Here is a 21,476-nt window from a genome sequence, read left to right as displayed (position 1 = left end):
GTTGCCTGTAAACCAGGACACGGGGCAACAAATCTCACTCCCCGGTACAAGTGATTTACAAGGGGAGCTGATCATGAAAACCCACAATGCTTGGTAGTTCAGGTGCCTACTCCACATCCCGTTTTAGGTAAGGACAAAAGTCTCTAGGGAACATATGCAAAGTAGAGATTTGCAATCCTGTTCATCAGTGGTTATTTAGGACAAGAGGCAAAACCTCAAGTTCTCCCTGTATGAGACACCTTGTAACAGGCTTCTGTCCCCAGCACTCATTCCCCTTCACCAGCCCTGCACACATGAAATGCTGCTGCTACTATAAACAAGAAAAAATCAATTGGGACCCGTTGACAGTAACAAGCAAATTTTGTGTTGCACACAGTAGAGCTGCAAGTGTGTTAGCAGAGGAAAAATCAACACTTCACTGAGGTTCATGACTTTACAGTGGAAATACATGAAGGAAAGCTCTGCTGACTCTTGGCATTTCTCTTTTTAAAGACTTTTTTCCTGAGTTTGTATTTTCCACCACATGCAGACAATACTAAATTTGGAATTATTCAGCTGTGCACAAGCAGTAAAAACATGTAGTCCTCTAATGCTACTTCTTGTGAAATCTTTGTTTCTGGCACAGCATCTTTCTTGCGAGCACAGGCTAGAGATCTAGAGAATTCCTCAGCACAACGTAGAGACTAAATTTATTTTCTGTAAATAAACGTCTCAAAATAACTTGGACTAGTGGCTGGAGCTATGCCATCAGGCACCCCAGAATACAACTACCACTGCCAGACTGAACACGAGCAGCTGAACCCCAGCATGGAGCAAGAGCTCCCAGAAGAGCCAAATGAAACACAGGAGCTGGTACCTCAGCCCCTGTCTGGGACACTGACAATGTTGCATAGATAAAGAAAGCTTCCCTAAGCCACACAGAAAAGAAAGTCAGCATTGCTTCTGACATCCAAAAAAATCAAGCACAACCCAGACGGAGGAGAACAGAGATCACAAATACACTGTTATGAGAAGGAAAGATCCAAACAACTTCCTGAAAGGGAACTGGAAGAGCAAATCAAGAAAAGAAAAAGAAAACGTAAAACATCAAAATACCTAAACCAGAAAGAAACATCAGAAAGAGCTTACTTCATTGGAAACTCTCTGTAGCTCACCATCTGATAAATTGACATTTGGGAGAGTATTTGTTTTTATCCCTGTAGCAGTTTAGCACTGATGCTCTAAAAGAGTTCATTCACTCCTTCAGCTGTAAACCCCATTTACCATCAGAGGATCAGACCAAACACCACACACTGTCAGATGAAGGATGTTTGAGTCTGGGAAGTTCATCACAATCTAGGTGGAGCTAATTCTGAACAACATAGTTTGAGAGCCACTCGGGTCCATAAATTTTGATCTAAATCCTTTGTTGGGGAACAAGTCTTTCAGCATTCTTTCCATTACAGAAAATTCATTTAATTCAAAATGACAAAGATGAAATGATACACCTCCCATTTGAAGAAAGCAAAGGTCAGAAAAGTTTCAATCTCTGGATTAAAACTAATAGTAATAAGTAGCTCTAGACCCTATATTGATTTAATTCTAAAGAGGCAATTAACAACTGCTCTACTCAGAAAGACTTACAAAACACACACTTGCAAACTGAATACCCAGACAATTGCATGCCAGAAAGCCAGGCACATGGCATGAATAACGGGATGGCTCAGAGCCATTCCAGTTTGCCATTTTTCTTTATCCAGATAGCGAGTTGATGGAAACTACAAAGGCAGAGAGGATATTTGATAAGGGAGTGCTCATTGTGAAAAGATGGCTTAAGATGCAGATGTTGAAGACTGGAATATGCCCCAATCCTCTTACAGAGGGTAATTCCCACAGCCCTTGTGCCTAGCACGTCCCCTCACAAACTCTTCTTGCTTTTGCAATAAATCTAGTTAGCTCCTGAAAAAACAGTCTTCCAGAAATATGAAAAAAACCAGGATGCCCACAAAGCCTGTGAGAGGCTGACTGATGTGTGTAGTTTATGACGTATGTAGATGTGAGGCAAACACACGGCAGAAGTTATCTACTATAAAATATTCAGTAACTGTCCCATTATCAGACACTCTCATCATGGTAACAGCCTCCCAGCTGAGACTGGGGTATTAATATTGGTATGTTGATAGCTTCCTCTAATATCTTTGGCCTAAAAACATAAGCCGCTTTTACATTTTTAATTACGACTGGATATTATTCTGGGCCTATAATCCTTTTCCAGCAATTGGATTAATGCAAATACCGATTTAAAGGAAGAAAAAAAAAAAAAAACTATACAGCAAAAGCGAAACTGCCCTGGCAGAGGAGAGCCACAGCCTCTGAGGAGCCCTTTGCTACAGCGGGACTCACTGACCGAGGTCAGAGCAGAGTTTCATCAGCATCCTCCAGCCATTACCAACATCTGCAGGACTGAACTTTGAGGTGGTTACACCCCAGGTCCCCTCGGAAAAATACCTCCAAGTAAAGCACTGCTCTCATGGTACCCTCTGCACTGGATACACCTTTTTCAAACATCAGAAACTATTTTTTATTATCTCATGTTGGGTCTTTATTTGTATTAATGTAGACTTGGAGCAGGCAATGAGACAAGGCTACTGAATGGATATCATCATCTTCTCATATAACTGCTCTTCCCTCAGAGTTTTTCACAGCCTAGGAAACTTCTTTTTTTTCTTCTTTCTGCTCACAGTGATGTCTCTGCACACCGTATACCAAGTCTGATGAGGGGACACAGAACAAACTCAGAGGAAAGCAAGCTTTGTTAGGTCTGCTGCTCCTGGAGCACTCTGCAGGTGTGGTAAATGAAACAAAGCATTACATATTATAATCACCATCATTTATGCAATAAATCCAATGCAGGAGAACACCTTTCATCACTCTCGGTTATAGCAAGTACATGAAGACTGCAGCACACAGCTCACTGCCTGCCAGCAAGAGCAACATCAGGTCTAGAGAAGGAAAAACATCTCCTGTAGCCAGCGGCTTTAGCCATTTATTCAGTCTTCTCCCCAGTGTAAAACAAACAAGTAATAATACAATGCATCATCATTAGTAATCCCATGAAAGGCAATGCTCCTAAAAACTTCCACTAAATGAAATAATACTCTCAGTAGCAACTGGAATAACACATAGTGCAGTTCCCCTGAGATAACTGTTTGTTAGTATTTCCTCACAGTCACTGAAAACATGTCCCATACCACCACCTCACCCCTTCTAAATTTCATTTCAGTGCAGTGAAAGAATCACAGTTTTGTAATGCAGCTCCTGTTCTTGAATAGGGCTTCAGTTCAATAAAATGTTTTTTGGCCCATTACAGATTCAGACTACATCCAGCTGAGAATGGACTTTCATATTTGCAGCCTCCACAAGTAACTTTATTGCAATGTTTGCCCTTGTAACAACTTCTGCTTTTAAATGTCTAATTCCTTATATGTTAGCACTTATGAGTATAACTACCATTCACACAAACATTCATTTTGTCAAAATCACTTAATGAAAGACCTTGTCATTTAAAACGGCCAATTCATGGCAGAGAAACCACAAAACGTGACTCTGCATTTGCTGATGCAGATGAGTGACTAGAACTGCCTGAAACTAAACCAAAGACAATTTAATGAAACAACATTTTCAAAATACTACAATAAAAATTATAGGGGTATTTATTAAAAACAAAACAATAAGATTCATTTTTTCTTTGCTGTTTGTTAGTTTGGTTTTTTTTTATCTTGATATGAGATTTACACAACATTTTCCTGTTATATGAAAAAGGCAATTTTTCCCCCAAACTCTAAGTGATAAAACAAAGCACAGAATGTGCCAAAAAAGAACCCCATAACAAGAATGTCAATAATAGAATATATGGAATATATGAACCTAAAATGAATCACCTCGCTAATGGGCCAAAATTAGATTCATGCACTATTTAAATTCTGTTAATATGTTTCTTTGTGGAAGTCTAGAGCAATGCTGCAAGTTCTTGCAGCTGCCTCATTTTCACTGATGAACTGTATTCACAACACAATTTGTGGACCCCATCTTGTACACAAGACGCGTATGCATGCACACCAAATAAATAAATTTTTTAATCCTACCAAAAAAAAACCCAAACCCCACAGCATTTCTTGCAGGTGTTTTATCTCCTTCTCAGGCGTAAATTGAGCTCCATTATGTCCACATTGCATGCGCTGTGTATGTGACAAATACACACAGCATGTACAATGAGGACACTGTAGAGCCAGAGCAGAGAGGTCACAGCGAGTTGCTTCATAAAGGAAAATCAGCATCTGGTGGCCCAAGCACTGCAGCAGTGCTGGGAACTGGTCTCTACTGGAAGAGGAGTTGATGTAGAACAACTGCAATCCCAAAGATTCAATTGTAGAGGAAAGCAACTGTTTTAAATATGGTAAGTTAAAAGAAAGAGGGTACATCAAGAGGCCTTTTAAGAAGAAAGTGTACAGGAAATTATCTAAGTTTAAGTGCAATTATCAATATATCAGGTTCTGCCATGTTACTGGAAGCCAACAGATTTACCAGTGCATTAAGCAGAAGTTCTGAAAAAGGCTGCACTTGCATTTTTTTTAAACACATGTTCTATTATGGATCTTTAAAAACACATTATTGATAATTGCTAGGAACACTCTGTTAGATATGAAAAAATTCTCCTGATCCTGTCAACTGCAAAGTATTTCAAAACTTTTTGTAAAACAGTGCTAAAAATACACCCTTCAGAACTTTGTGCTTCCGGCTTACTATAAAGACTTTCTTTATTAAAGCCCACAAATGGATTTATGGTTATTGTAACTAGATATTTATTAAAACCACAGGAGAAAAGATGGGCTGGAGACATATTAGCAATCTCTGACAAAATATAAAAATGCAATACATGTATTAATAAAGTTTTAAATAAAAAGACCAACAAAAAATAAGATCAAAGATAAAGCAATACCACAACACATTTCCTCCTTATATCTCTCACTTTGTCACTGAGGAGGAAGGTGAGATTTTCTGCATGCCCTGAGGGCTTACAGAACTGTTCTTCCTGGCATTAGGGTAGTGGCAGGATGGTTTCCAAATGAAGTGACCCTCATAAAAGAAATATTTTCCAGAAATTTCTTCACATTATCGATCCCTAGGAAGACTCCTCCTTTTCTGTGCTAACAGAGAGGTACATCATACAGAAAGCAGTACAGTGTTCTTAGCATCACAATATTTTTAAAACCATCATCTGTTGCCAGCTTCAGTCTTCTCCTTAAGTATTAGGAGAGCAGGTCAGAAACAAACTGCAATTCATAAGATTCTTCATAGTTAATATTAGGTTCTTGCCATTTCCTCACCTTCCAGAAATCTCCTTTTTCAGAGCATTTTTTGTTTCATCTGTCATAACGTAAATCAAAAACATGTAGGCATTGTTATTTTACAAACAAGGAACTTAATCTAGAGAATGTGATTTTTCTTACCGCTCATCACCAACTTTTTAAATATTCTTCAAGACAGCTTTGAGCATGTTCAGCTCAGATATAACCCTCTGATATCTCACAAATCTGAGTCCCCGTACAATAACACAGCATGTCTTTACTCTTCATCATAGTATAAAATAGTCAAGTCTGTTTCTCAAGAGTCAAGGAGAGCCCTTTACCTGAGACAAGATCAGAACTGCAGGAGTGAAGGCAGAACCTGGTCTTGTTCAATAGTTTGTTTAATTCAGTTCTTCTAATAACTGGGAGATTTCTAACTCATTGCACTTATATGTTGCTATGGCAGCATAAGATATAGTATAGCAGTTTCTATGAATCTGGTCAGATTTCAAAATGCATTTTTTCTTTCCAAGCATTAATTCACAGAATGATAAATAAAATCAGATTTTAAATCTCCCATTCACACCAAACAGAGTAAAAAGTGTAAGTTTTCTGTTCTTGACCTAAAGGAACGGCTTGGCCATTGTAAAATTAATATTCACTGGAGTTTCAACCAACCTCAATTGTACTGTGTGTTCAGCAAAATAGCTACCTTCGCTGGTATCCCTCACTAGGTCAGGGAACCATGCCTCCTCTTAGTTCAAAGGCAGCCTCTGCCACAGGCTGCAGAAAATAGAAAATCCAAAACAGAGCCTTCTTCCAGCAGCTACTGATCCTACGGTTACCCACCTGGTCTGCGTAATGAGAGCGCCAACTTACTGCAGGGGCAACTGTTAGCAGTGCACAGCATTTAGACCAGAGAGCATCTGCCCTTCAGAAAGCCAAAGTCCCATACAGACTTGTCATACTATCAGAGAAGGTAGTCAACTTTTTATATTAGATCAACTAAGCAGCTGAAATCCATACTCTTAAAACTGTAAAGAACCCATTGCTGTCTACATCATCCATTTCTGTACAGCCTTCAGAAAAAGGCTCACATGCTTATAATAGAGGCTGCAATCTCTGCAAGTCAGTAAAACAGAGAAGATGGTTCGAAGAACACAGAAAGGTTTGCTAGAAGTCCAGAACTGACACCTTGCTTTGTGCCCCAGCACCAGGGAAGCAGCTCCCTCTTTCCCCCAGGAACCTCTCTCATGAATTCAGAACTGCATCTTCATAAAATGCATAAAAGATGGTGTGCTCTTTTACCAGTCCTTTCAGCAGAAAAAAGATTGAAATTTATATCAAGAAGCATATGTAATTACCCAAATATATTTTCTATATCAAGGTAGGTCCTATTCAATATCCATTACATTTGAATGAACAAATACAACCACTGAATGCCAAAAGTACATTCAGAATATTTAAAATTTCTTATAGCGAAGCCACTGACAATTTTTGAAAAACTGAATTATGAATCCTGTAACACCTCAGGCTCATGGAACAGAGAATGATGATAAACTATATAGGCTAGGAGCTAATTTTAAAGGTCCTTTGAAAACTTTTCATATGTTTCCATAAACTACCAGAAGAACAGAAATGAGAACAAATCAAGGACTTCAATATATATTAATCCATCATGTTGCCATACACAGTAGTAGCTTTTCAGTTATATAATGCCCATGAACATTCAGTTTCTAATTTTATAAAAAAGGCAGGTCTTCTCATTATATCTAAAGAGCATATCCATCTACAGGGCAGATTAACCATTCGGTTACTCTCATACCTGTTCATCAATCACACACAACCAGATTGCTAACAGCATTTCACACTCACACAATTTCTTTCTCTGAACAGCTTTATCAATGTTACAGGGACACTGGCCATTTTTTTTTTCAACAGAATAAGGAAAAATCTGAAAGGTTTCCAGCCCATTGCCTATCAACATGTGCCAGTATATACCTGGTATGTGTCCAGTGACTAGCCTCTGGAAAGTAGAGACTTACCAGCCCAAAACTGAAGGTGTGGCACATTGTCTGGTTTCTGTGTTCAAACTTCAAGTGGCAGGGAGCAATTGTACCCAGAGCAACTGGAGAGGGGTCCCTGCATAACAGACAGGTCCAAAGTGGTATCTCAGACCCACGCCTCAATCTTGAGCTGAAAGTCAAAACTCCAGCACCCCTAAAAAAACGGTAGTGTGAGGGCATGTGTGAAAAGGTCCAGAAAGCCGGGAGAAGGCTGAGATCTGTCACATGGTGAAAGAGGAAATGCAGGGAGAAAAACACAGTCTGGCAAGAGAAAGGTGACAAAGGGTGCCACCAGCAAAAGCTTCACAGCTCTTGATGACCACTGTGAGATAGATGGCTGTGAGAACCCAGTATTTAGAAAACCATCAGGAGCAGGTCATTTTGATCATCTGCCTAGTGTAGCTATGGCAGTGATACGAGCTCCCAAGGGTTTTCTGAGCTCACCCTTACTGATTGCCACGTTGTTTTGTTAGACCCAGCACTTACACTGCACTGCTAATACAGCCCTAAAAGACTTCTGTTTTACAGCGCTGACCTTCAGAGTGGTCCATCTGCTTAACGCTGCTCATACTTCCTGAACTGAGGAGTTATTTTAAGAGAAGGAGAATTATTAATGAAAAGTGGAAAACTAACATAAAATTCACTTTTCTTCCAGGGCATGTATCCAAAGTCTAATAGTTAATATTTCCAAGCACCACTTGAGCCAGCTCCAATTTTACTAATTAATGAGCAGCAAAGCTCCTTACCCTTTAAAGCATTCTGGCAATAGAAAACCCCAAACCTGGCTTTGAAGAGGAGGTCATTCCCAGCCTGTCACTCACTCCGATGGACACGCTTGGTCTCCAAAGTTTAGGGGAGCATTTTTTTTCTCTTTGAACTAGTGCAAGGCTTACTTGGAGGGCTGTGCCATGGCATCTGCTCTGGGACAGAGTGCAAGCCAGTTATCCCCCTAAAAGAGGAGTCTAACCATGCCCTGAGGCTGCACTGTGGCCTTCCACCCCACAGCACTCCATCCATCATCTGAGAGCAGGGATGGGGAGACACCTGCACTCTCTTCTTTCCAACTTCTGCAGCTCTCTTACCTGCCCACACATATTAGGTGGCACTCTCCTCTAGAAGATGCCGCTACTCAGAGTAGTCCAACATTTACTTTTATGAAAACATGTCATTTCAAATAGAAAATATTGTCATATTAAATAGAAATAAACCCGATTATTCTGAGATCAATCTAATTTTCTTTCTGCAAACAAATATTAAAAAACAAGGACTAGGAATGCTAAAACAATTCTCATTTCTGCAATGGAATTTGAACAGACTATTAGGAGTAAACAGGATTTCAGATAACTTTTTTTTTTTTTTCTAAACTCCTGTGCTGTCAAGCCACATTAGAAATTCCACAGAAGCCAGGTTCCTAATAGTTTTTGTCTTCTTTCTGGGATTTCATTAGACTAAAAATGAAGCAACTTTTGCATAAATAATTTCATCATACTACAAAGCATCAGTTTGAGTTCGCTTCTAAAAATAGACAAGTATTTAGAATACTTTATTCAGCTACCAGGCCTATCCAGCCCCCAACATTTCTATTACCATTACAAAGACTCACAAAATCACCAGGCAAATACAAGCAGCCACTCCTTCCAATCGCAGCATGATCTTCATGCCCTGATTTCATTTTCTTCAACCACATTTCTTGTTCTAAAATAAAACCAAGAACTTCTCACAGAAAATGACCACAAACAGGGAGCAAACAGGCCCACAATAAAAAGCTTCTTGCAGCTTCACAGGCACACACATGGGCAGGACCAGTGTGCTCAGCCCCTATCTGGAGTCTGGCTTGTCACTCTATCAGAAGTTACTACTTTCAAAAAAGAATAATCTGACAGATTCAGCACAGTTCATGGATCATGGATGTTCCTGAGTCAAAACAAAAGGACTCAGAATTTACAATACTGTCTGCTTTCAGTACAGGAGACAAGGCTTTAATAGACCAGAAGTGGGAAAAAGCAAAGTCTCTGCTCTTCAAGAAGAACCTATGGGCCATTTTGTACATGTGGAGGGCAGTCAGATATTACATGGGCAAAGCAAAAGAGACGAAATTCTAAAATGAAGCTTCATATCTACATATGAATCTACAATAACCATTCTTTCAGAAAATACTCTATGGAGCATGATTGTTCTGACAAACAGCTAGTAACAACGTGTGCTATATTTAAAACATTAGTATCTGAGCATCTAGTGGCAAGATATCTGCCGGGTGAGAGACCACGGCTGTGAAATTTCACTGAAGAGAATAGTGAAAGCATTGAGGAAGTGCATAATCTTTTAAAAAATCTATTCCTGCACAATAGGTGAACTCGAGCATATGTTTTCACTGAAAAATTCAAAATGACAGTGAGCAATGCACAGAGAAGTCCATCAGAAACGCATTTCTTCAGAGCATATAGCACCATACAGAGATGGAGGTGCCTGGCTCAAATATTCAGTGCCTCTCCCCAAACATCACAAAGGTTGGGGCAAGATTTACCAAACTCCCGGCAACACTGCCCAAGTTTGGCCTTTCTATTTTGCCTTCTCATTGCCAGTCTGCATCTGCCACTACACTATGGCCAGAGCAACATGGAGATGGGACATGTCAGCTGGAGAAGCTGGATGACACTCATCAAGGAAGGAAAGGTGGGCAGGGGGCTGGCAGAGCAGCCACAGCACAGGGCTGAGGCAGATGGAGTATCCCTGCACACACTGCAGCCACACCTTTGCCTGCAGTGCAGATGCACCCTGAGAGCATGGCATTCGATGGACATCAACTCTAATCCAACATGGGAATCTTTATAGTCCTGAAACACATCTCAACATCATACATTTATGGTAGCAAAGAATCAAATTTCCAGAGGGAAGATCGTAATTTTGATTGTTAGGGTAGACACTGATTAAACACGGAAATCACCTTAGAGGTCATAAATACACTAGCTACTTCACAAATACACCTTCTGCAAAATGCGAGCCAGGCTAACACCCAGCAGTTCAATATTTATAGGCACCACATGCTATATACTCTCTCGACACAATAAAGCATCTGGAATACTCAGTTGCTTAGCTAAATGCTTCCTGAAGAAGAAAGACTGCTTTGCATAAGCTTCTGTAGACTACATTTTATAAAATCTCCTTTTAAAATCACCTTTTCTCAGACGACACTATGTTTGGTAAGCCATATCTTTCAGTGCTTTTTAATTCCATTAAATTGTAAAATACAGTGAGATAATAGGAAAGCCAAGGAAACCCAGTGCTGATGTACTACTACAATTAATTAGAAATATCTCCAAGTCATCAGTGTGGGGCAAACCATTTTAAATATGCAAGGTTTGCAAGTTTCGACTATTTGTGTAAAACTATCAAAGACTTTCTTGTTACAAAGCTTTAATTCCCATCTCAGAAAACTTGGAAGTTGACCTACTTTTTTCATTATTAGGTCAGGAAATACACCATGCAAATTATTCCAGATGAATGTGTCAGTATTTCCATACTAATAGGTTGCATCCACAATGTATAACATCATCCATTAGATAATAAGAAGCTTTGTTATTATTTTTCATTGCACTGGATGAATATGTACACCGAGTAGCACTGCTGAAATGGCAATTAAATCTACTTTAATAGAATAAGCTGAAATGTGCCTCTGATCTACCGTACATACTTGAGTTAGGTTACATGGTGCTTTAGTACTTGGAAAAGATCTTTTTCTCAGAATCTGACTACTCACAAGACCATTTGGACATTGCATGGTGCTCCTGGAAGTCAGGGTGAAGATGGGGGAGGCAGGGAGGAACAGGCCAAGCACATTTTGTTTTGAACACTTTCTGCTTTGGTGCAGTTGCATGGTAGGATCCAATTCACAGTCTCCTCACATCAGCAAGTTAAACCAGCCTCGAGTCAGACTCGGCAATGGCAGCAGCCAGGAGGGATTTCACGCAGAGCGGCACCTCTACGGCAGGACCAGTGCGGAGGAATTCTTGGTGACTACATGCAAGAGGGGGCACATGGACCCCTGAAGCTAGAAATGAAGAAGAACATGGGATTACAGGGCTAGGCTCACAGCAGGACCTCTCCCCGAGAGCAGCCCCCCCCCACCCCCCCCCGTGACCCCAGCAGCTCCTGGCTGCACACAGGGAGCCTCCGCACCCGCAGGCCGAGATCGTGTCCTGGTGAATCCAGGCACTCCTCGCTCCTGCCAAGCTCTCCGTGCGGAGGAGGGCTGGAGCCCAAAAGCACTGTCTCCAAAGAGCCAGCAGCTTTGGCAGCCTTTTGCCATGCTTGCAGGGGCTCACCAGGATCAGTCCTGGGCTCCCACCAGCGTTCTGGGTGCAGGCTCTGCCCACCTTGATAGCATCATGGCACACTGCTGCACAGCTGTCCTCTGGCAACTCTGGGAATATGTGGAGAGGTGGTTATCGCCGTTAATGTCAGCAGAACCCTCCCACATCACAGCACACAACCCGCAGGATCCCCTCCAGGAGCCGCACGGGCATCACCCACTCTAAGGCGCAACTACTGTCATTTCAGCACAGCAGCTTATATAGCCACAGGAGAAAGAAACAGGAGGCCGTCCCCGAAAACAGGCCCTGGCTCAGCCAGGAAATAAGTGCTAAATGGTGACTTAATCATGCAATTCATCTGTTATCACCCCGAAACAGCATGAGGAAAAAGGTTTGCAGGCTCAGCACCCTCACTCCAGAGCAAGGTTAGGGCTCACCCCAGAAGGAAGTGGGGCTGGTCCCAGTTGTAGGAACAGGCTTTCAGCAACCTCCCTGTGAGCCCAGCTATCACACCTCAAAGCACAAAATGACTCTTTTGATCACTGTACAACAACCATATAAGCACTGTAGGAAAACAGCAAAACACTACGGTCGGATATCCAAGCCGCAGCTGCTGGCAGCTGAGAGCTCAAATATTTCAGTGAAGGGGGCAGCACTCATGCTGCAGCACTGAGCTCACTGCAGGAGCACGGACCAGAAAGGGTCCTTCATCTTGACTCTTATTTGCCAAGCAACTGTTTCACATATAACAATGCCTATATGTGTCATTTCAAGATGCTCTAAGCTACTAATTGCATTGTTCATGGGTGTTGGTAAAACCATCTTTAATGAGTCAACAACACGGAGCAGAGTCTCAGAGTAATACTTTTATGATTCCAGTGAAAAGGTGAAAAACGATATTGTACTCAGTACTGATCACACCAGACGTCTTCAAAACCAGCCAATTTTAGAGCATATAATTTTGCTTTCTCGTGGCATTCATATAACTTTGCCTTTTACTTTACTATTGCTTTATAATTTTCTCAAAAATTATTTCTAAGTCTAAGCTTCCCATTCAAACATTCTCCAAATTTATTTTACCATGTAAGTTAACTGAAAAAGTGCACATTTAGCAATAACTTTGTTCCTGTATATTTGTACGGTTTCCCTAGTGGTTGCACAATATGCAAACATATTTTAGAACACAACAAAACCCACTCAAGCAGAGTAAGCATGAAAGAGCCACCAAGGGCAATCGCACAGCGTACAGTACCCAGTAAATTCAAAGCACTTTGTAGAAGATAGGATGTCCTTACTAAACAGACAAGAAAACCAACTCACACTGCCCATGAGCATCCTGGGCAGAGTCCAGAAAGACAGTCATTCCATCTCCAAAGACGCAGAGAGTACATTATCTCATAAATACTCTTTTTGGAAATACAAGCATATATTCAGTGGATCAGGAAGGACAGAAGGAAAGGGACATTTCCAGGATTGCCAAGGCATTGCTGCTGGACTTGTTATGTACCAGAGCTACCAATGCAGGTTTCAAATGAAAAGAGGCCATCCGAGGCATAAGAGGCTTTCAGATACTCACTGGAGAACAATTCATGCCAACATCTTTGCAGCAAATCACTGTTCAGTTTGGAAAATGAGAAGTACATCAACATGATAAGAGGGCTGAAAGTGGCAGATGAACTTATAATAGGTTAATAGGGAATGAATGTAAATCAATAATTTATTAGAGTTACACTGGAAATGGTTAGCTGGGAGTAAGGGCTCTCCCAGCTATCGCAACATCCCTTTTGAATATAAATAATGTCAACTATTACACAGATGGCTCCACACTGGGTACATTTTAGCAAATTATGCTGTTTGTACCTTGCTGTTTGGAATGTTAACTAAAAAGGTACAACAAAGGGCTATAAATTAAATGATATTTTAATTTTGCAAATATTTTTTTCATTCTGATTTTACTCAGACAGGAATTACCAAGCAATCTGCAGCCCGTTACTTGTCTGCACCATTGGAAACATGAAATGGTATCAGTCAACTCAATCTTGTTGATAAACACGTTCTCATCACAAACAGAAAGAGACTGTCAAAGGCGCAGCTTGGTGACCACAAATTAAAATCAGAACTATGTGCCAATAGTCTTGAAAGTTACCATGTTAAAAAGCTGTACAAAATAAAAGTTTTTTCTGAAACTGTGGTGGAAAAACATTTTTGCAGAAAAAGCTGTTAAATGAAATAGCCAGGGGCTATTAATACATACCTGATGCATGCTTTATTTACCTTACAAAGTATCCTGAATATGAGTGCAATGCTCAAAATACTACATAAAAGTTAATCCTGTACTTTACAGGGAGATAGCTGATAAATCAGATTAGAGAACCAAACACAGAACAGGAGATGGATATGCAGAGTGAGACAGATGAAGCTGGGAAAACAGTATTTCTGAATCTGTTGCCAGTGCTCATCTGCGAGGAGGCACGCAGGGCACCCTGCGCAACAAAAGTGACAGTCTGCAGCAGCAGAACCCTCTCCAGCACATACTCCACACCCAGGCAGGTTTTTATGTAATCTCATGTTCATACCTCCTCTGGAGCCTACCTACCTTCATGTCTGTCCGTCCCAGTGGTGAGGCAGGCAGGGCCAGCACAGTCACCTGCCCCAGTGCTTCCTGCAGCCCCAGGCAGCTGTGCTGCAGGTACTAAAATGTCAAGGTGAGGATCACTCATTTGGAAATCAGCAGCACGTGATTATGTTAAACTGCACGCCTGTATATACCTGCAGTACCAAAAATACAACCCTTTACCATGCCAATCAAAGCAGTATTTATAGTGGCTGTAAGAAAGCCGCATACTTAATGCAGATCGAGGTGGTAACCCACCTCCCCCCTTCCCAGAGATGTGATGCTTTTGCACAGGGCCTGATGCTGTGAGCATGCTCCATGCCAGCTGACAGACTGCCCTTTCCACTCAGAAAACAGGCCAGAAGAATTAAAAATCAATAAATAAATACCATCCCCCCCAACAATCCTAGTATTAAAATATTACAGGAAAAACCTGCGAAATCAACGCAGACATACTGCTCCTGGTTGCTCTGACGGTAAGCGCACAGCTCTGCCCCAAGTAAGGATGGTAAATAACAAATCTTGGTATCATTTTCAGCCTGCTGAAGGAAAGCATGATATGTCCTAATCTGAAAGCTAGATGACCCTGCAGCCTTTCTGGTCCATCTAATGCGAGGATATGGAATGGCAAAACCAGCTTTATAGTCACAGAGTAGTTTGTATCTGCTGAAAGCATGAGGCTCAACTTCATCTATATTTATTAAGCTTGTTTCTAAGCAATAGGCCAAAAATGGATGCCTGAAAGTACCTGGCATGTTTCAGAACTGCAGAAATACCCCTACCTTAGTTTTAAAAAGATCTTTCTCTAACAGGGAAGACTGCACAAGGAGCTGAACTATCCTTGCTTTTACTCTTTTGGCTTCACACTCTATGTCACAGGGGTATGAGAGCTCTAATAAGCTATGCTACATTAATGCCTACTGTACAATGAAGTTGTGAAAGTCAACATATGGCTAGATATTATTTATTACTGTTAAGAAAATTCAATTAACACAACACTGTAAATAACAGGAAATAATCAGATTGAAAGTGTAGGCAGACAAAGCTAGACCATTCATTTACTGTATATTGCCAAAAGGGATTATTCACTCCCTGAAGTACCTGGGAAACATCTTTCCACGGCAGAATCTTCTCTTACTACTCAGCCAGATTTCTGTACTACCTCTGCAAAGACTTTCATGCAAGATTCAGCAGCAGGTCATTACATGCTGTTTTGAAGATTGTCAACAGCAGTATAGTCTTCTGTTCTCTTTGTTCTTTAACATTGTCGAACTATCAAAACAAATGCTAGAGGTTGCCACTCAAGAACTCCTAAGACCACTGCAGTCTCAGAGTATCAGTGGAATTTGTAGCTGCACCGAACTAAACACTACTACAAGATGAATGGGAAAGGATGAAGGATATTGTGGCACCAGAAAACTACACTGCAGCAAGTGCCCTTTGACCACACCATCACTAGTTCCCTTACAAGTGCCTTTGTGAGAACAGATGTGCACAAAATGAGGGATGTGGCTCTCCACTAGTCACCATGCACCACTGGGTGCATCCAGGAGAAACCATTCAGCCTGATATTCAGCAACCAATTGTTGTTCTTATAAAAATATTTATTGAGCAAGAGGTACATCTATTCCTTCTCATTTTAGGTGCAGAAATGAAAGTAACGAAGGAAAGCAATGTGGAGAGGCTTCATTATAATCAGTACATAAAAGTGCCACTGTATACTGATAATAACATCCTTCACATCTGAAATTTTATTTCTTTCACAGTGATATCATGGAACTTAAAAGCTAATGCATAATAAGGAAAGCAATGTTAAAAAATAAAGTTTAAATCTCTGAAAATTCTTTTAAACAATTTTGAACCAAGGGGTTTAAATCTCTCTATTTGGGCTCATTGTTCTATTATAAAATATTGCCCACAATGTTTTTGTTCTTCTTCCCTTTTGAATAACAGAAAAAGTCTTTGATATTCTGAAAGAGAGGTGCGGGGTACTATTTTAACACCATCCTCTAATGCTTTCTTTTTCTGCTACTTGTAGAACAAAAAGTGATCTTAACCTTCCTAAAATAAAGGCAAATCTTTGGTTTTCCTAGTTACTAAAAGTAGCTGCATTTGAATTTTGAGTTTAAAAAGAAGAAAAAAAAAAAAAGGAGGGAAAAAATATAATAGAGAGCACCATCAGTATAAGTTGAGATGTTCTCTCTCCAAATCACAAACCATCCAGGGTGGAATTCTCTTGCATTTTTCATTGGCTAAAGTAATTTTTTGTAGTCACAAAGTAATGTTTTGAACATTTCAAATCTGGAACTGAATATATTACTGCTTTGAGAAATTTCACTTAATCCCCTTATTACTTAAAAGTAATGCCTCCTAATCACTCTCTGAAAAGTTTGGCTGTAAAAAGAACAACGATTTCCAGCCCTTTCACTCAAAAGACCAACACTACTGCAAAATCTGCCTGTATGGATTGTGAGTGGTTACACCTGTACCTCATTACAACACCAGAGCACGGCTATAAAGTACAACACAAGTCAGTGTAAAATGAAATAGGCTTGGGATGTACAGCGAGAGACCCGTGTCCCTGATACAGTGCGGATGTATGACAAGAGCTGCTGAGCGCTTTGGACACTGCCCTAACCTCCCCATGAGTTTGTAAACCCAACGGTGCATCACTCGGATTTGGGACCACCAGAGCTTGGGAAGGAAGACGAAGTATTTTCTGCTCACTCCTTCATTCGGAACCATCGCACACCAGGCCCTGGGTTACTCACACACCCCACTCCTGCTTTGTGCTTTCTGCTTGTTTCTCCCCAAACAACAGTTTTGTTCATTCGGTTTTTAGACAATTTAGACAATATTTAGGAACAGAAAGGTCTGAACTGAAAGAGACAAACTGATGGAACATACTGATCTTCTACCTTCTGCAACAGCTTACATTGTTCTGCACTTTGTCCTAGCTGAATGGTGAAGAACTTTTATCATCCCCTTTTTGCACTGCGGAATGAGCTACCGGGCAACTCAGCTACTTGTTCAAGGTCATGCACATGGGTTTTCACAGAAGAGAAGGTTGGCTCTGGATCTTCAAGCTACCAGGCTGACATCCAAACATTTATGCATCTGGTCCCTTCAAGGGGAGGACTAATGCCTAACTAACTGGCCATCTTTTGACATGAAGGGACTGAAGGCTTTGCAAATCCTGTGCTTTTGTAAAGTTTTGTAAAAAAAAAGTCCTGTGCTTTTTATAAAGTCAGCAAGTTGTTGGATTGAAAGTAGAAAACCCACTGTTAAAAACTTTACAGTTCTGTTGTGTGTTTAATGTGTAAACTTATAAAATATCTGAAGTTTATTGAAACTTAAATGATCAAACATCATTTTTCTGTCAAAACTCAATTGGAATTTTGTTCCATATTTTTCAATTTACATATTTAAAAAATTTAACTTACTCTAGAATTCATTATGAATTGTCCACAGTATAGAAATAATTGTATTAAAGGCAAAAGCACAGCACCAGTCCTGACTTAACCTGTACATCAGAGTATCTAAAACTAAATCGTAACTGTGTCACACTTGAGAAGAATTTTGTAGAGCAGTGATCACCCCCTCTTCTGCCCCACTGACACCCAAAAAAAGAGGAAGAAAATGGTGGAACCAGGATGTCCTAGCTATTTACCTTCATATCCTGGAAATTTTACCTGAAAAAATAAGATGTGATGGTTATCCCTTTCCAGTGCTTTCCCACATACACTCAGTTTGATTAAAGCCTGGGACAAGAGGTGAAAAGATCGTCATTATCATGTAAATATCTGTGTTTTGTGCATCACTTCAGCAACTACAGCAATAGGATAATTTCTGAGAGTAGCAAAATATACTGTGACAGCACTGTCCTCTTCCTATCTGCTCTGACAGAGAAGCAACAGATCAACTGTCACCGTTTTGTCTGATTTTTTTTAAAAGCCTAATATAGAAGTATTGCCTATAAAAATGTATTCAACAATAGGAAAATATCTTCCTATTAAAAGATAGCAAGGATATGCTACTATTGTAGCACATTCTATTGTTGTATTGTAGTTGGTACATACTATTGTACGTAGTTCCTCTTGAAAGACAGCAAGGGATGTGCTACTTTATTATTGACTACTGAGAAACCCCAGTGAGCCACTCTAGTAAATCCAGCCACTGGGGGACACACAGTAGTAGTGGAGTTTCTTCCGGAAGCTAATTATATTGACCAGCAATTACTTTAGTATCATCATTTTTCCCTTGCTAAAAATAAATTAATAAATAATGACCCAACAAGTAAGCAAAAAAAAATAAATAAATCCATCAACCCCAAAGAAAGCAAGATACATTTAAAAGGTTACATTTATCTTGCCTGCTTAGGTAGCTGGCAGTGAAGACAAGCACTTCTGGCAGTCACTTTTTAAAACCCACAGAGTGGATAATGGCAATACTCAGCTCACCACATTTGCTGAGCTTGAACATTTCCCGGAGCACCTGTGTTGTTTCAGGGTTCAGTAAAAGGAGCTACTCCACATCCCAGACATTCAAGACTTGCATGGGATGGTGAATGCATCACTTCACACTTCTCAGAAAAGCTACATTAACTGTTTACATGGCCCAAATCCTGGGAAAATAAATTAATTAGTTTTTGTTAATCCCTTTCACTCTGCGAGAGATTGTGGTCAACCAAAACTGATCCTTGGAAACAGCCAGCGTAGCACTTGGCGTGGCACATCCTGCTGTAAGAGGTAACTAGCTTCTTACGGAAGGCGTCTTTCATCATACTGAATCGCAGACCAATTCGAAAATTAAACATTTCAGCAGCAGATAAAACCACTACCAGCAAGACCCATGGAAATAGTCTGTGCAGGTAGTTGACTGGAAATCCCACTGGGTTGTACTCTCTCCTTAGGTGAGCTTCCTCCAGCGAGCACAGAGCAGTATCCAGTGTCACAGCTCTGCCAGGTTTGTCGCCTGGGCCTGTGCCATCCCCAGTAGAGGACAGAAGAGAGTTGATGGCAGTGAGGGGAAGGCAGCAGTCCCATCGCTGTGGGAGGAGAAGGAAGTGATGGCAGCAGTTCAACTCAACCCAGAAACGCCACTGCTCTGACGGATCTGGGAAGGGAGGGCAGTAACACTCAGGAAGCAAAAAAGCAAGGGCAAGATATTCAAATGTACTTTAAAAATGAAATAAATAAACAATTCTTTTTTTTTTTTTTTTTTAAGTAAAGCAAGAAAAAGAACAAAGATAGCCCAGTATGAATTCAAAGTTCAACATTTTTTTTACTTCTAATATTTATCCAACCTATATAAGCTCATGATTAGTGTTTAATTTTCTTTTTTACAACTACTGATTTCAAACACTAAAACTCAGGTCTGGAAACCATCAGGTTGGTGGGTCTTTGAAAATCCAGGTGGCCAGTATCAAGTCATTGAAACTTTTCAGCTGGCGCATTGTTACAGCAGCATTTCCCTGGTACAAGTCTATGAGAAGTTTTTGCAGCACACTAAACTTCTGCTAATGCAAGTGCTCACTTTGAAGGATCATACAAAAATGTCAGACAGGTCCATTCTTGTGGCTATGCAGGAATGGGAAGTTACACTTTCAACCATGAAAATCATTATCTGCCACTAGAAGGAGAAACACCGGAGTAGCAGGGAGTCTGCCATCTGCTCCAGGTCTAAACGCAACTCTGACACAGAGGAAGAAGTAAGGGTGAATGAGAAACTCAGCCACAGCTTGGCAAAAATTAGGTGTTACAAAGCAAAATTATCTGCAGTGCTCTTGGTTCTTGTAACAGAACAGTCTATTTTATATAAAAAAAACCCAAACACATTTAATTTCAAAACTGCACAATAACAAAATGCTGCAGACCAGGCTGTTGTTGGTACATGAAAAATTGAAAACAAGCTGCATGTGGAATTTTAGTCAGCATTTAAGCATCCCAGTGAAGAAAAGATGTAGTCTGATGAAAGCAGGAAAATAAAGTTTGGTTGTTGTTTGTTTTTTTTTAAAAAAAAAAAAAAAGACTGAAAAAACTATCTTTTAGCACTCTTCCTGCAGAGAGAGCTTCCTATGTGCCTGCATGGCTAGGGAGGCAGACAAGTAGGGAAACAAGGGGTTTTTTTTCTTGCCTCCTTCTCAGCATCAAAATTCCTTAGTACCAATTTGTAAAATGAGTCTTGCAACCCTCAGGATAATCGATTAGCTGACAAAAGGGAAATCACATCATCCAGGCTCATTCATTAACAAAAGTAGAGCCTGTGTTAGAGAAGGGTTTGCTTCACCTAGCACTGTCAGCAGGCAGCCCCACATCACCCCTGTCTTCAGAGCCAGGTCCTGCTTTGACTTGGATCAGAGGAAAAGCCAACCATAGTCTATTACTCCTATTTTTAAGATTAAATCTCCCTTATGCTGAACTGACACACATTCAAGAATGGTGCATCAACAGTAGGAAGAGGAGCTGCAGATGCCTTCGAGCATAAGGAATTGCACCCCTGGCAGTCTCTTCAGAAGAGCTCACTTCAAGCTTGGGCAAATGCCACTGGAAGACAACCCACAATCCTTACCCGTCATAGCCTGTTAACAAGTATTTCAGCCTCAGAGCATCAGAACTGGTGAACTACATTTAAAAAAGATGTAATCAAAAAAGGAGAACAGAGTGCTGCTGCCACCATCTGTCAGAGGCACAATGTGAGCGAGAGGTGTCCCAGCAAGAGTACAGCCCCAGGGCACAAAGCCACCTCACCTTGATCTGCAGGCTAGAGGAGGGTGGCGGGAGGAGGAGCCTGAAATGGAATGATGGAATGGTGAGCCTAAGAGGCAGCACAGAGCAAAAATTGGTGCCTAAGATCCTATTAAATATATATAAGCAGAGCCTGTCACACAGGTATGGCCCCTGCACCTCTCTGAGTGCTCAGGTTCTCACTGTGGCGGCACACATGGAGAGCCACTCCTGGGACACGAGAGCAGCAGCTCTCCCCATGGCAGAGATCGCTGTGTCCTGGTGCTCACAACCCTTCAATCCCATCCACCCTCTCTGGAGTGCTACAACTGTCACATCCAGTCTCACCAATGATAGCTTTGTGGCAAGTTTTCTGAATCTAAAAACGACTCCGTTTTCCTCATGTCCTTTCAATGATGTGGTAGGGTCACTCC

The 21,476-nt window shown here is 40.8% G+C and overlaps 1 protein-coding gene across 5 annotated transcripts in view; it reads right to left on the bottom strand.

The window, feature by feature from the left end:
* HTR2C (5-hydroxytryptamine receptor 2C) overlaps positions 1-21,476 on the bottom strand; it is a 242,604-nt gene that overhangs the window by 157,399 nt on the left and 63,729 nt on the right. The window contains exon 2 of one of the 5 annotated variants that reach the window (XM_074914918.1): positions 11,151-11,441. The exons of the other annotated variants lie outside the window; for them this stretch is intronic. The gene's annotated coding sequence lies outside the window, so the exon portion shown is untranslated. The remainder of the gene's footprint in view (positions 1-11,150; positions 11,442-21,476) is intronic. 5 annotated transcript variants of the gene reach the window in all.

This window comes from Athene noctua, chromosome 11 (assembly GCF_965140245.1).
Source record: "Athene noctua chromosome 11, bAthNoc1.hap1.1, whole genome shotgun sequence".
In the NCBI taxonomy this organism is placed as follows: Eukaryota; Metazoa; Chordata; class Aves; order Strigiformes; family Strigidae; genus Athene; species Athene noctua.
The sequence above is the reverse complement of the archived record's forward strand: the minus strand, read 5'-3'. Positions and strand labels throughout refer to the sequence as shown.